General features: G+C 47.2%; 1 long non-coding RNA gene across 1 annotated transcript in view; it reads right to left on the bottom strand.

The window, feature by feature from the left end:
- The window catches only part of LOC142741292 (uncharacterized), a 68,840-nt gene that overhangs the window by 52,852 nt on the left and 2,378 nt on the right, over positions 1 to 13,610 (bottom strand). Inside the window, exon 2 of the long non-coding RNA XR_012881066.1 lies at positions 1,562 to 1,662. This is a non-coding gene — a long non-coding RNA (uncharacterized LOC142741292). The remainder of the gene's footprint in view (positions 1 to 1,561; positions 1,663 to 13,610) is intronic.

Raw genomic sequence — 13,610 nt, 5'->3', positions numbered from 1 at the left:
ACGCTGCAGTTATAGCAAAACATGTCATGCCGAGGGACACTAATACTATTTTATGTATCTACACATAATGCTCCACTCTACTTATTACTAGAGGGAACCCATGTCCCATGAAAAATATGATGTTACTTTGAACTGGCTCGCGTTCTATAAAATTGTATATAAGTTTCAATTAGTAGCTTCTATATTTTGACTTGAATATATTCTAAAGAGAATAAATAACTTGAACTAGGGTTTTTAATGTGCAACATGGTCCCAAGTTATCATATAATTATAAAAATTATAAAGTGCTCTATTATCATACATGAGGATATATTTAATAGAAACCACAGCGTAAAAGGATGAGTCTTTCTATCTTGAAGCAGCGGATAATTAGAATTTAAAGGGACTATCCGGACACGGGGCGGTTTTTCATACTGATGACCTATCCATAGGATAGGTCATCAGTATATGATCGGTGAATGTCCAAGCAGATGGCTCCGGTCACAATATAGTGGCGAGCTGCGGTACTGCAGCTCTGCACCTATTCAAATGAATAGGAGCAGTGTTGGAGGACTTCAGTACAGCCACTTTACAGTGTACGGAGCCATCTGCTTCCGCCACTGGCCACTGCATAACATCCAGTGACCGGAGGCAGCGGAGCAACTGATCTGTGCGGGGTCCATGTGTCCATGATCATATACTGATGACCTATCCCGTGGATAGATCATCAGGATGATAAACTGACCCGTGCCCAGACAACCCCTTTAAGAATTCTTCTGGTAAGTTTTCCAAAATATAAATGCTCTATACAGGCTACAAACTGGGAGATTCACACATTAAATGGCAGCTGATCCTGTTTACTACTCAGGGTCAGGAACTAATTATTTCTCCTTTAGTGCATATTGTCTCTTCCGTTATGAGCGTTTTTCCTTTTTTTCCCCTGATTGAACTTGAAGGACATTTATGCGAATGTATGCGCACGCATTATTATTCAGGTGCTACATTATTTTTGTAATAATAATTTTCAGCTCCAATATCAGTGTTCTAAATATCTAAAAGATGTATGCAAATTATTATATGTAGACATTCTGGGAATTATTATATGTTATTGGGTTACAGGGTCCAAAAACTATATTTTTAACCCTTCAATATTGAATGCCCAGTATTATTACTCATTTGACTTAAGGGGGTTTTCCAAGATTGTAACATTGATAGGCCAGTAATATCTAATAGTAATTACTGATAGGTCAGTAATATCTAATTACTAGGGGTCCGACCCCTGGCACCCACATGATCAGCTGAATGATGGGCCACAGCTCAGTTCCATTCAAGTGAATGAAACTGAGCTGTAGAACAAGGCATAGCCATAACCATGTATGGCGGTGTGCCTGGGTAAACAATAAAGGGGACGTGGAACTTAATAGAGAGCAGCGGCCCCATCATTCAGAAGGGGTGCCAAGAGTCGGACTCCCAGCAATCAAATATTGATGACCTATCCTAGGAATAGGCCATCAATATTACTGTACAGGAAAACCCCTTTAACACCAAGGGAAGAATCCTTATGGTTTCAATAAGAATTTACCTGAAGGTTAGCCTCTGTCCAAATTCTTTTTTTAAAAGGTTTATTTTGTAGTATTGTCGCAGGGCTCTTGACATCTTCTCATAGGTCATGTTTGGTCGATTCTGCAGTAAATAAGTTAAATTATTTATTCTCACTATGGTTATGGGCTATTTTTTTCAACTTGTGATAATATTCTGCTGCAAGAAGTGGCCTTTTTTTAAATCATATAAATAAAATGTATCATAATAACCAATGTGGCACTGATAATGTCAAACATCTTGTGATTTACTAAGAGACAGTAAAACACAAAGAGCTGTCTAGTTGCTGTTAAAACATGTATAAAATACTAAAATTGGGACAACTTTTCATTGCTTGTTCTTTATTATAACTACTAATTTAATTATTAAAATCCCTACTAATTTTAGGCTTAGGAATCCAGTGGATGGTCCTTAGTGACTGCTAGCTATCTCTGTATGCATGTCATAAAGGCTGTCAATCATTGAGTCACTGCACCCGTTAAACTCCTAAGCCGAGAATGATAAACTGCAAGTTATAATTAATCTTATCCCACAAGAATATATATCAATCTACTCAACTCCTCCTGCTCTATAACATGATGCACTCAGAGGTTACTGTGCCATTATCTAGGTTACTATCAGTGATTTTACTTTCAGATTTGAAAATTTCACAATTATTCGTACATTGATTTCAAAGAGGTTGTCCTATAATTAAATATTAACTTTCTTTGTTTAATCAGGCAAACCAGAACAAATTTTCAATTGGATTTTTTTTTTTTTTTTTTAAATGCTTCTTTCAGGAGATATTGCTTTTACAGACTTTTTATGGTCCTCCTTATGTTCTTTTGATACCTTCTCAGAAAGTCCACCTAATATGACCAGTGCTTGTAGTCACACATGCCCAGTAGCTCAGTGCCACTTCCCGGATCCAATTATGCACGAGCGGCAGAGTGAATTCAGCTATTGTGCAGGACAGCCAATAGGAATTGGCACACTAAAAGAAGCTTCCTCTCACCGGCACTGGACACTTTAGGTGTAATGATGCTGGTTCTCTGCTCTGGATTCCAATAGGCAAGTCAACGACACCGTACACATTATTCAGTAATAATAAAAAGTTTGTAGCACTTGAGGAGTTGCATTTTAAGGAGTTGTAATTCAAGGAGTTGTAGTGCAGTGTCACAAACCTGGCAGGGAGGACGGGATTCCTTTTCGCCAGCTTCTAGTAGCGTTTAAAAGCACTGAGGTGTCAATATTAACAGACCCCCCCCCGGTTTTCACCAGGGACCGCCGCAAGGCTGTTTGGAGTTCACTGCGGGGAATCTGCAGATTGCGTCCCTTAAAAAAAGCGGCCTTGAACGTGCAGGTGTTACCACGGATGCAGCTCAGGATCAGGATACAATAGCGTGGTCAAGATCACAGGAACAGATGCAGAGGTCAGCGATACAAGTCGTAACACAGGAAGTCAGATCAGGTGTAGTACAATGCTGGATCTAAGCAGAAATGACCTGATACTCTGGCACCTGTTGGTGCTCAGAGTGAAGCTTATATGGGCAGTCCTATAGTTAGGCATCATGTAACGTCAGGGGGGAGTTTATCAGAATTTAGGTAATGCCATGTACTAGCCACTAGAGGGAGTTCCAGATTGTATTTTGCATTCCAGCCACTAGAGGGAGCTCCGGCATGTACCCTCACATTCCAGTCAGCAGAGGGAGCTCCTGCCCCGTCTCTGAAACCGTCTGCCCAGGTAAGTACGGACGGAGCATCATTTTGTGACAATACCCCCCTCCTTAGGGGTGGGCTCTGAACACGCCAAAACCGGTTTGTGGGGAAATTTCTTATAAAACTTCTTCAAAAGATGAGGGGCATACACGTTCGAATTCTTGATCCAACAGCGCTCCTCAGGACCATAGCCTTTCCAATTAACGAGGAAGTGCAAGATCCCCTTGGATAACTTGGAGTCCAAGATTTCATCCACTTCATATTCCTCATGCTGATCAACAGAGATGGAACTGGGAGGTGCTTGAGAGGACAAGGATCTATTGAGGACCACAGGCTTAAGGAGAGAGGCATGGAAGACATCTGGGATGCGTAGGAACAGAGGCAAGGACAAGCGGTAGGCTACTGGGTTTATTACTTGGGATATAATATACGGCCCGATGTAACATGGGGCAAACTTCATAGTTGGCACTCTGAGGATGATAAAACGAGTGGACAACCAGACTCTGTTCCCTGGTCCTCATCTTGGAACTTTGTGTCTCCTTTCATCCGCCTGGGATTTGTACCTGGCAGATGCTTTCTGAAGATTAGTCTTTACCTGAGACCAGATGACCGAGAATTCTCGGATGCAGGAATCCGCAGCTGGGACATCAAAGATGGGAAGAGCTGGAAAAGTGGGAAGGCGTGGATGCTTCTGATAGTTGATGAAGAATGGGGACTCAGATGACGATTCGTGGAACAGATTGTTATGTGCGAAATCTGCCCACGGTAGGAGGTCTACCCAGTTGTCTTAAGCCGGAGAGGGGTAGAGTCTTATAAATTTCTCAAGGTCTTGGTTTACCCTCTCTGTCTGTCTGTGTAACGACGGGGGTAGGGAAACGGACAAGTGAGCCCTAATCTACCCGCCACACTGTCCCTGCCTACTTGCAACGACCCGCCCTATTTGACGGGGTACAACTGGGCGGCGGTCCCTACGCTCAGTAAGTGCACGAGACAAACATACAAGGGAATACAAAGCAAAGGGAAAGGGGCAGTTGCCCACGGCAACACCGTGAGCAACCAGAGTGGTGAACGAGCCAAGTCAAACCAGGAGAGTACGAGGTACCAAACGCAGAGCAGGAGAGTAGTCAGTAAGCCAGGGTCAGTATGGAGCAGGATCAAATAGATAGGAGCTGTAGCTGGGCCAGGAAACCACACGAGAAGAATCACAAGCAAAGGAGGAACAGGAAAGGCAGGTATAAATAGACAGAGGGCGGGAGCTAGCTCCATCTGGCCAGGCTGCGATAGGCTCTCCCACTCCTAAGCCTGCCATCCTAAGTGGTGGAAGATGGAGTCAGTCTCAGAGACGTAGATTCAGGTGCAGACTGATTACCTATGGGAGTTAACCCCGAAGCTGTGCCTGGCAGATCCTTTACAGTACCCCCCCTTTTATGAGGGGCCACCGGACCCTTTCTAAGTGGACCTGGTTTACTGGGGAAACGAATGTGGAACTTCCTGACCAATACCCCAGCGTGAACATCCCGGGCGGGTACCAAAGTCCTCTCCTCAGGCCCGTATCCTCTCCAATGGACCAGGCACTGGAGGGAGCCTTGGACCATCTTGCTGTCCACAATCTTGGCCACCTCGAATTCCACCCCCTCAGGGGTGAGAACGGGAACAGGAGGTTTCCTTGAGGGAGCCAAGGATGGGGAGCAGCATTTAAGGAGGGAGGCATGAAACACGTCGTGTATACGAAAAGATGGGGGTAACTCCAGCCGGAAGGAGACAGGATTGAGGACTTCAATGACCTTATACGGCCCAATAAACCGGGGAGCAAACTTCTTGGACGGGACCTTAAGACGCAAGTTCCTAGACGATAACCACACCAGATCCCCGACCATAATCAAGGGGTTAGCAGAACGTTTTCTATCAGCCTGAGTTTTTTGTATGCTCTGGGACGCCTCTAGGTTCTTCTGAACCTGGGCCCAGACTGTGCACAGTTCCCGATGAACGACCTCTACCTCAGGATTGTTGGAACTACCAGGTGAAACGGAGGAGAACTGTGGATTAAACCCAAAATTACAGAAAAAGGGGGAGACCCCTGACGAGTTACTGACCCGGTTATTAAGGGAAAATTCGGCGAGGGGAATGAATGAGACCCAATCATATTTACAGTCAGAAATAAAACACCTTAAATATTGTTCTAGAGATTGATTAGTCCTCTCAGTTTGGCCATTGGTTTCAGGATGGAAGGCAGAGGAGAAGGACAGATCAATCTCCAACTTTTTACAGAAGGCTCTCCAAAACAATGAAACAGATTTTACCCCTCTGTCTGAAACAATATTGACAGGGACCCCATGGAGACGCAGGATGTGTTTGACAAACAAGGTAGCTAACGTCTTGGCGTTGGGTAGTTTCTTGAGGGGCACAAAGTGGCACATCTTACTGAAGTGGTCTACTACCACCCACACCACCGACTTTCCTTGGGATGGAGGCAAATCGGTGATAAAATACATGGAGATATGGGTCCAAGGTCTCTGGGGAATGGGCAACGAACGTAGTAAGCCCGCTGGTCGGGACCTGGGAGTCTTGGACCTAGCACAAACCTCACAAGCGGCGACGTAGGCCTTAACGTCTTTAGGTAACCCAGGCCACCAATAGTTTCTGGCAATGAGGTGTTTGGTACCCAGGATGCCAGGATGACCAGATAGTGCGGAGTCATGATTTTCCCTAAGTACCCTTAGCCGGTATTGCAGGGGAACAAACAGCTTGTCCTCAGGAAGGTTCCCGGGAGCTGAACCTTGATCAGCCGCAATTTCAGAGACTAAATCAGAATCAATAGAAGAAATGATTATACCAGGAGGCAAAATACAAGCAGGATCTTCCTCTGAAGGAGGGCTGGCCATGAACCTATGCGACAGTGCATCGGCCTTAATATTTTTAGACCCAGCCCTATAGGTAACCAAAAAGTTGAATCTGGTAAAAAATAGCGCCCATCGAGCTTGTCTCGGGTTTAGCCTCCGGGCAGATTCTAGGAAAACCAGATTCTTGTGGTCGGTAAGGACCGTTACCTGGTGCCTAGCCCCCTCCAGGAAGTGGCGCCACTCTTCAAATGCCCATTTAATGGCTAAGAGTTCGCGGTTGCCAATATCATAGTTACTCTCAGTGGGCGAAAACTACCTGGAGAAGTAGGCACAAGGGCGGAGATGGGTGAGGGACCTGGTACCCTGGGACAAGACAGCCCCCACTCCCATCTCGGATGCGTCAACTTCCACGATAAATGGCTCCATTTGGTTGGGCTTAACCAGCACCCGGGCCGAGATAAAGCACTTCTTAAGGACCTCAAAAGCCTGGACAGCCTCAGGAGGCCAGTGGAGGAGATCAGCACCTTTGCGAGTGAGGTCCGTAAGAGGCTTAGCGATGACCGAGAAGTTAGCAATAAATCTCCTGTAATAATTAGCGAACCCCAAAAAACACTGTAACGCCTTCAGGGAGGCAGGTTGGACCCATTCAGCCACAGCCTGAACCTTGGCGGGGTCCATGCGGAATTCATGAGGAGTGAGGATTTGACCCAAAAATGGTATCTCCTGTACCCCAAACACACATTTTTCTGTTTTCGCAAACAGTTTGTTTTCCCAAAGGACCTGGAGCACCTTCCTGACATGCTCAATGTGGGAGGACCAGTCCTTGGAAAACACCAGTATGTCATCAAGGTACTCTACAAGAAATATCCCCAGGTAATCTCTCAAAATCTCATTTATGAAATTCTGGAAGACCGCAGGAGCATTACACAACCCAAAGGGCATGACGAGGTATTCGAAATGACCTTCGGGCGTGTTAAACGCAGTCTTCCACTCATCCCCCTCTTTGATGCGGATAAGGTTATACGCCCCCCGTAGATCAAACTTAGAGAACCATTGGGCCCCTGAACCTGATTAAAGAGATCAGGAATCAAAGGAAGGGGATACTGGTTCCTTACAGTGACCTTATTCAGGTGAGGTAGTCAATGCATGGCCTAAGACCACCATCCTTCTTCCCTACGAAGAAGAAGCCAGCACCTACCGGAGAAGTAGAGGGGCGAATGTAACCCTTGGCCAGGTATTCCTGGATATACTCTCTCATGGCTTCACGTTCGGGACAAGAAAGATTAAATATCCTACCCTTAGGAAGCTTAGCTCCTGGTACCAATTCGATAGCGCAATCGTATTCTCTATGAGGAGGTAACACTTCGGAGACCTCCTTAGAGAAAACATCAGCCAAGTCCTGAACAAACTCAGGTAGCGTGTTCACCTCCTCAGGGGGAGAAATAGAATTAACAGAAAAACATGACGTCAAACATTCATTACCCCATTTGGTAAGCTCCCCAGTATTCCAGTCAAACGTGGGATTATGCAACTGCAACCAGGGAAGGCCTAAAACCAAATCGGACGATAATCCATGCATCAACAGTACAGAGCACTGCTCCAAATGCATGGAGCCAACAAGGAGTTCAAAAACAGGGGTATGCTGTGTAAAATAACCATTAGCAAGAGGAGTGGAGTCAATACCCACTACCGGGACAGGTTTAGGCAAATCAATCAAAGGCATAGCAAGAGACATAGCAAATTCCACAGACATGATATTAGCAGAGGACCCTGAATCCACGAAGGCACTGCCGGTAGCAGACCTACCACCAAAAGAGACCTGAAAGGGAAGCAAGATCTTATTACGGTTCATATTTACGGGAAATACCTGTACGCCCAAGTGACCTCCCCGATGATCACTTAGGCGCGGAAGTTCTCCGGCTGCATTTTTACGCTTAGGACAATTGTTCACTTGATGCTTGTCATCCCCACAGTAGAAGCAGAGACCATTCTTCCTGCGGAAATCTCTACGTTGTTGGGTGAACACGGAGGCCCCGAGTTGCATAGGTACCTCCGAGTCTTCCGGGGAGGAACGAAGCAACGGAACCTCTAGAGGCATCATGGGGGAGTCAGAGGAGAAAACACATAAACGCTCACGTTGTCGTTCCCTGAGACGTCGGTCAAGTCATACCGCTAAAGCCATAACCTGGTCTAGGGAGTCAGAAGAGGCATAGCTAACTAGCAGGTCTTTCAGGGCATTTGAAAGACCCAACCTAAACTGGCACCTTAAGGCAGGGTCATTCCACCGAGAAGCTACGCACCACCTCCTAAAGTCAGAACAATACTCCTCAACAGGTCTCTTACCCTGACGTAAGGTCACCAGCTGACTCTCGGCAAAGGCAGTCCTGTCAGTCTCGTCATAAATGAGTCCGAGAGCAGAAAAGAAACGATCAACGGAGGAAAGTTCAGGGGCGTCAGGAGCCAAGGAGAAGGCCCACTCTTGGGGCCCTTCCTGGAGCCGGGACATAATTATACCCACCCGCTGGCTCTCAGAACCTGAGGAATGAGGCTTTAAGCGAAAGTAAAGCCTACAACTCTCCCGAAAGGAGAGAAAAGCCCTCCGGTCCCCTGAGAACCGGTCGGGCAACTTGAGGTGGGGTTCAAGAGGTGAGGTGAGGGGAACTACCAAGGTAGCATCAGGCTGGTTGACCCTCTGAGCCAGGGCCTGTACCTGTAGGGAGAGACCCTGCATTTGCTGAGCCAGGGTCTCAAGGGGGTCCATAGTGGTGTCAGGGACCAGGGTAGACTAGGTATGGGCTTGTGATTATGTAACGACGGGGGTAGGGAAACGGACAAGTGAGCCCTAATCTACCCGCCACACTGTCCCTGCCTATTGCAACGACCCGCCCTATTTGACGGGGTACAACTGGGCGGCGGTCCCTACGCTCAGTAAGTGCACGAGACAAACATACAAGGGAATACAAAGCAAAGGGAAAGGGGCAGTTGCCCACGGCAACACCGTGAGCAACAAGAGTGGTGAACGAGCCAAGTCAAACCAGGAGAGCACGAGGTACCAAACGCAGAGCAGGAGAGTAGTCAGTAAGCCAGGGTCAGTATGGAGCAGGATCAAATAGATAGGAGCTATAGCTGGGCCAGGAAACCACACGAGAAGAATCACAAGCAAAGGAGGAACAGGAAAGGCAGGTATAAATAGACAGAGGGCGGGAGCTAGCTCCGTCTGGCCACGCTGCGATAGGCTCTCCCACTCCTAAGCCTGCCATCCTAAGTGGTGGAAGATGGAGTCAGTCTCAGAGACGTAGATTCAGGTGCAGACTGATTACCTTTGGGAGTTAACCCCGAAGTTGTGCCTGGCAAATCCTTTACAGTCTGTTTGACTGTGGGAGGTAGGCTGAGGAGAAATTGAGCTTAGCTCCCATTATTTTACAGAGAGCTTGCCAGAACCGTGATGTAAATTGAGACCCTGGGTCAGACACAATCTCTTGAGGGCAGCTATGAAGACAGAAAATGTCTCTGATAAAAATAGAAGCCAGGACAGCCGCTGAGGGTAAACCTTTCAAAGGGGTGAAATGCGCCATTTTGGAGATTCGGTCTACCACGACCTAGATGGTATTGTACCCTTTAGATGGTGGGAGATCGGTAACAAAATCCATTGAGATGTGGGTCCATGGTTCTTAATAGTTGGCAAACCCCACAAAGCTCTTAACGGCCTTTAGCCCAGTGTGTTGCGGCCAGTCTTGAATAGCCCGGACCTTGACTGGATCCATCTTGAGTCTGGTGCCCGACAGAATGTATCCCAGAAACGGAACGGAGGACTGTTCAATGAGACACTTCTCCAGTTTACAATAAAGTTGATTGTCTCTCAGTCGGGTTAGGACATGGCGCACGTGGTTGCGGTGATCCGAAAGGGAACGGGAAAAGATCATGTTGTCCAGATAAATGACAACGAAGTGGTACAGCATGTCCCTGAAAATGTCATTTATGAAACTCTGGAACACTGTGGGCGAATTACTCAGGCCGAAGGGCATGACTAAGTACTCGTAATGGCCATCCCTGGTGTTAAAGACTGTCTTCCTTTCAACGCCAGACGATGCGGATGAGATTGTAAGCGCCTCACAGATCGAGCTTAGTGAACACTGTTGCACCATGTATCCGGTCAAATAACTCGGAGAGCAAAGGGAGCGGATACTTATTCTTGACCGTGATTTCGTTCAATTCTCGATAGTCAATACATGGGCGAAGACCACCGTCTTTTTTTTCCACGAAGAAGAACACTGTGCCAGCTGAAGAAGAGGAATGTCAGATAAACCCCCATTCAAGATACTCCTGGATATATTCAGACATAGCTTGAGTTTCGGTTAGCGAGAGAGGGTAGGTCTGCCCACGAGGAGGAGTTCTATTGGGGAGCAAGTCAATAGCGCAGTCCCAGGGACGATGGGGAGGAAGTTTCTCTGCTTGAGACTTGCTGAAGTCATCTGTGAAGGAAGAGTACTACGGGGGATGATACCCTCAAGCTTTGAGGTGCACAGAGGAATCAGTTGTCTTAGAGGGGTCACCTTCTTCAAACAGGACGAGTGACACTTAGAACTCCAAGATACAATTTCCCGTGTCTGTCAATCGATATGTGGGAGCGTGAATTTGCAACCATGGTATCCCAAGATAACTGGACTGATGGTTTTAGGGACCACAAGAAAGTCAATAAATTCCTGATGCAGGACTCCCACATTCATGAAGAGTGATTTGGTACGGGCCTGGATAGCCTCATCTGGCAGCCGATTTCCATCGATGCCCACCAGAAAAAAGGGACCAGAAAGTAATTTAATCTGAATTTTCCTCACAGATACAAGAGCGGAGGTGATAAAGTTTCCGGCAGCTCCAGAGCCTAGGAAGGCAGAGATGTATTTAATCCCTACAGGTGTGTGCAGAAGCACTATGATAGTGAAGCACGATGTCTCTTTTTTCTGTACAGGAGAGAAGCACAGAGGACTTAGAACAAGCTCTCCTTCCTTGTCTAGATTCTGGAGTTTCCTGACCTATTGGGACAGGAAGCTAATAGGTGCCTGGGTGCATTGCAATACAGGCACATTCATTCTGTTCTCACGTTCCTCCGGGGACAATTTTGCGTGCCCAAACGGCATTGGTTCTTCTGGGGGAACCTCAGGTGCTTGGAACTTTGGAGCCAACTTGAAAGTGAAACATCTGGATCTCCGCTGCTCAATAGCTCACTCTCGGAAACGGATATCTACTTTGTTACATAGTGAAATCAACTCGTCCAATGAAGGAGGTAGTTCACGAGAGAACAATTCATCCTTAATCGGATTGGACAACCCCTGCCAGAAAACTGCCATGAGAGCCTCGTTGTTCCACTTCAGTTCAGAGGCTAAAGTTCGATACCGGACCACATACTGGACAATGGTCATGGATTCCTGACGGAGACGTAGCAAGGAGGCTGCGGCAGATGACACTCTTCCCGGTTCAGCAAAAATCTTCTGGAAGGTGTCAAGATAGGCCTGACAGTTGTATAATATAGGGTCATTTTGTTCCCACAAAGGAGAGGCTCATGCCAAGGCCTGTCCGGAAAGCAGGGAGATAATGAAGGCCACTTCGGCTTTGTCAGAGGAAAAATTTCCTGGAAGTAACTCAAAATGGATAGAACACTGGTTCAGGAACTTTTTAGGAGGAAGGATGGGATTCCTTTTTGCCAGCTTCTAGAAGCGCTTAAAATCACTGAGGCGTCGATACAAACAGACCCCCCGATTTTCACCAGGGATCGCCGCAAGGTTGTTTGGACTTTGGTGCCGGGAATCTGCAGATCTCTCCCTTTAAAATAAGCGGCCTTGAACAGTGCAGATGTTGCCACGGATGCAGCCTAGGATCAGGATACAATAGCGTGGTTAGGATCACAGGCACAGATGCAAAGGTCAGAGATACATGCAGAGTCGTAACATAGGAAGTCAGTTCAGGTATAGTACAATGCTGCAGCTAGGTAGAAATGACCTGGTACTCTGGCACCTGTTGGTGCTCAGAGAGAGGCTTATATGGGCTGTCCTATAGTTAGGTGTCATGTGATGTCCGGGGGGAGTTTACCAGAGTTGAGGTAATCCCATGTAATGGAGGTGAACAATGAAAGATGTATCCAGCACTCGGTATAAAAGTTAAATGGTTTATTCGGTCATCTTAAAACAGAAGGTTTAAAACAAAGATCCCGGGACCACGCTTACGCATTTCAGACCGCTAGGTTCCTTAGTCATAGCTACAATGCCATGTACTAGCCACTAGAGGGAGTTCTAGATTGTATTTTGCATTCCAGCCACTAGAGGGAGCTCCAGCATGTATCCTCGCATTCCAGCCACTAGAGGGAGCTCCTGCCCCGTCTCTGAAACCATCTGCCCAGGTAAGTACGGACTGAGTGTTGTTTTGTGACATGCAGCAAGCTGGAATATGGAATAGCCATAATTGGGCTAGGATTCCCAGGGCCCAGTCCCCAGGATAGTCTCCAAATGACAGCTAGCCTACAGATGAAGTAGTCAGTGGCGTAGCTATAGGGGTCGCAGCGGTCGCAGTTGCGACCGGGCCCCTAAGCCTGGGGGGCCCACGGGCCTCCGTTGCCATACAGCATGCTTGATAAATTAATTTTCTGTGCCGTGAAGCCGGCACTTCCTGGTTACGGACACATGGTACACTTAGTGTACCATGTGACCGTGTTGTCATGTGACACGTCTTCCAGCCAGTGCAGTGGAAGAGCCTTTCGGAGGACCTGTATTGTAATGTATTGTGTTGTGTTGTATTGTGTTAGCTTGTAATGTATTGTAATGTAATGTATTATAATATATTGTGTTGCCTTGTAATGTATTGTGTTGTATTGTGCTGTTTGCGTTGGAGAGGGGGGCCCGTTAAATGACAGCCCCCCTCCTCTCTCCACCGCAAACTGCACAATACAACATAATACATTACACACTGTGGGTCGCGTCCCCCTTGGGATTCGTGTGAAGACCTCCGGGGGGTCGCGAGTCACTCACCGAGGTCCCGGTTCCATTCAATGCTGGAGCAAGGAGCTGACGTCTCTTTGATCCAGCATTCACTGTGCCCTGAGCGTCTCGACGCAGGCTGGCGAGATGTAGCGACATCATCGCACCTGTCTGCACCGAGTCACTCATAGCACACACTGGAGGAGGCGAAGGATCCGGGGGGGGGCTGATATTGCAGGGGGGAGGATTATACTGCATGGGGGCTTATATGGCATGGGGGCTGATAAGATGTGGGGCATTATACTGCATGGGGGCTGATATGGGGGGCATTATACTGTATGGGGGGCTGATATGGGGGGCATTATACTGCATGGGGGCTGATATGGGGGAATTATACTGTATGGGGGCTGATATGGGGGGCATTATACTGCATGGGGGCTGATATGGGGGAATTATACTGTATGGGGAGCTCATGTGGGGGACATTTTACTGTATGGGGAGTTCATATGGGGGGCATTATACCGTATGG

Source organism: Rhinoderma darwinii, chromosome 2, assembly GCF_050947455.1.
Source record: "Rhinoderma darwinii isolate aRhiDar2 chromosome 2, aRhiDar2.hap1, whole genome shotgun sequence".
Lineage (NCBI taxonomy): Eukaryota > Metazoa > Chordata > Amphibia > Anura > Rhinodermatidae > Rhinoderma > Rhinoderma darwinii.
This window is presented reverse-complemented; position numbering and strand designations above follow the sequence as displayed.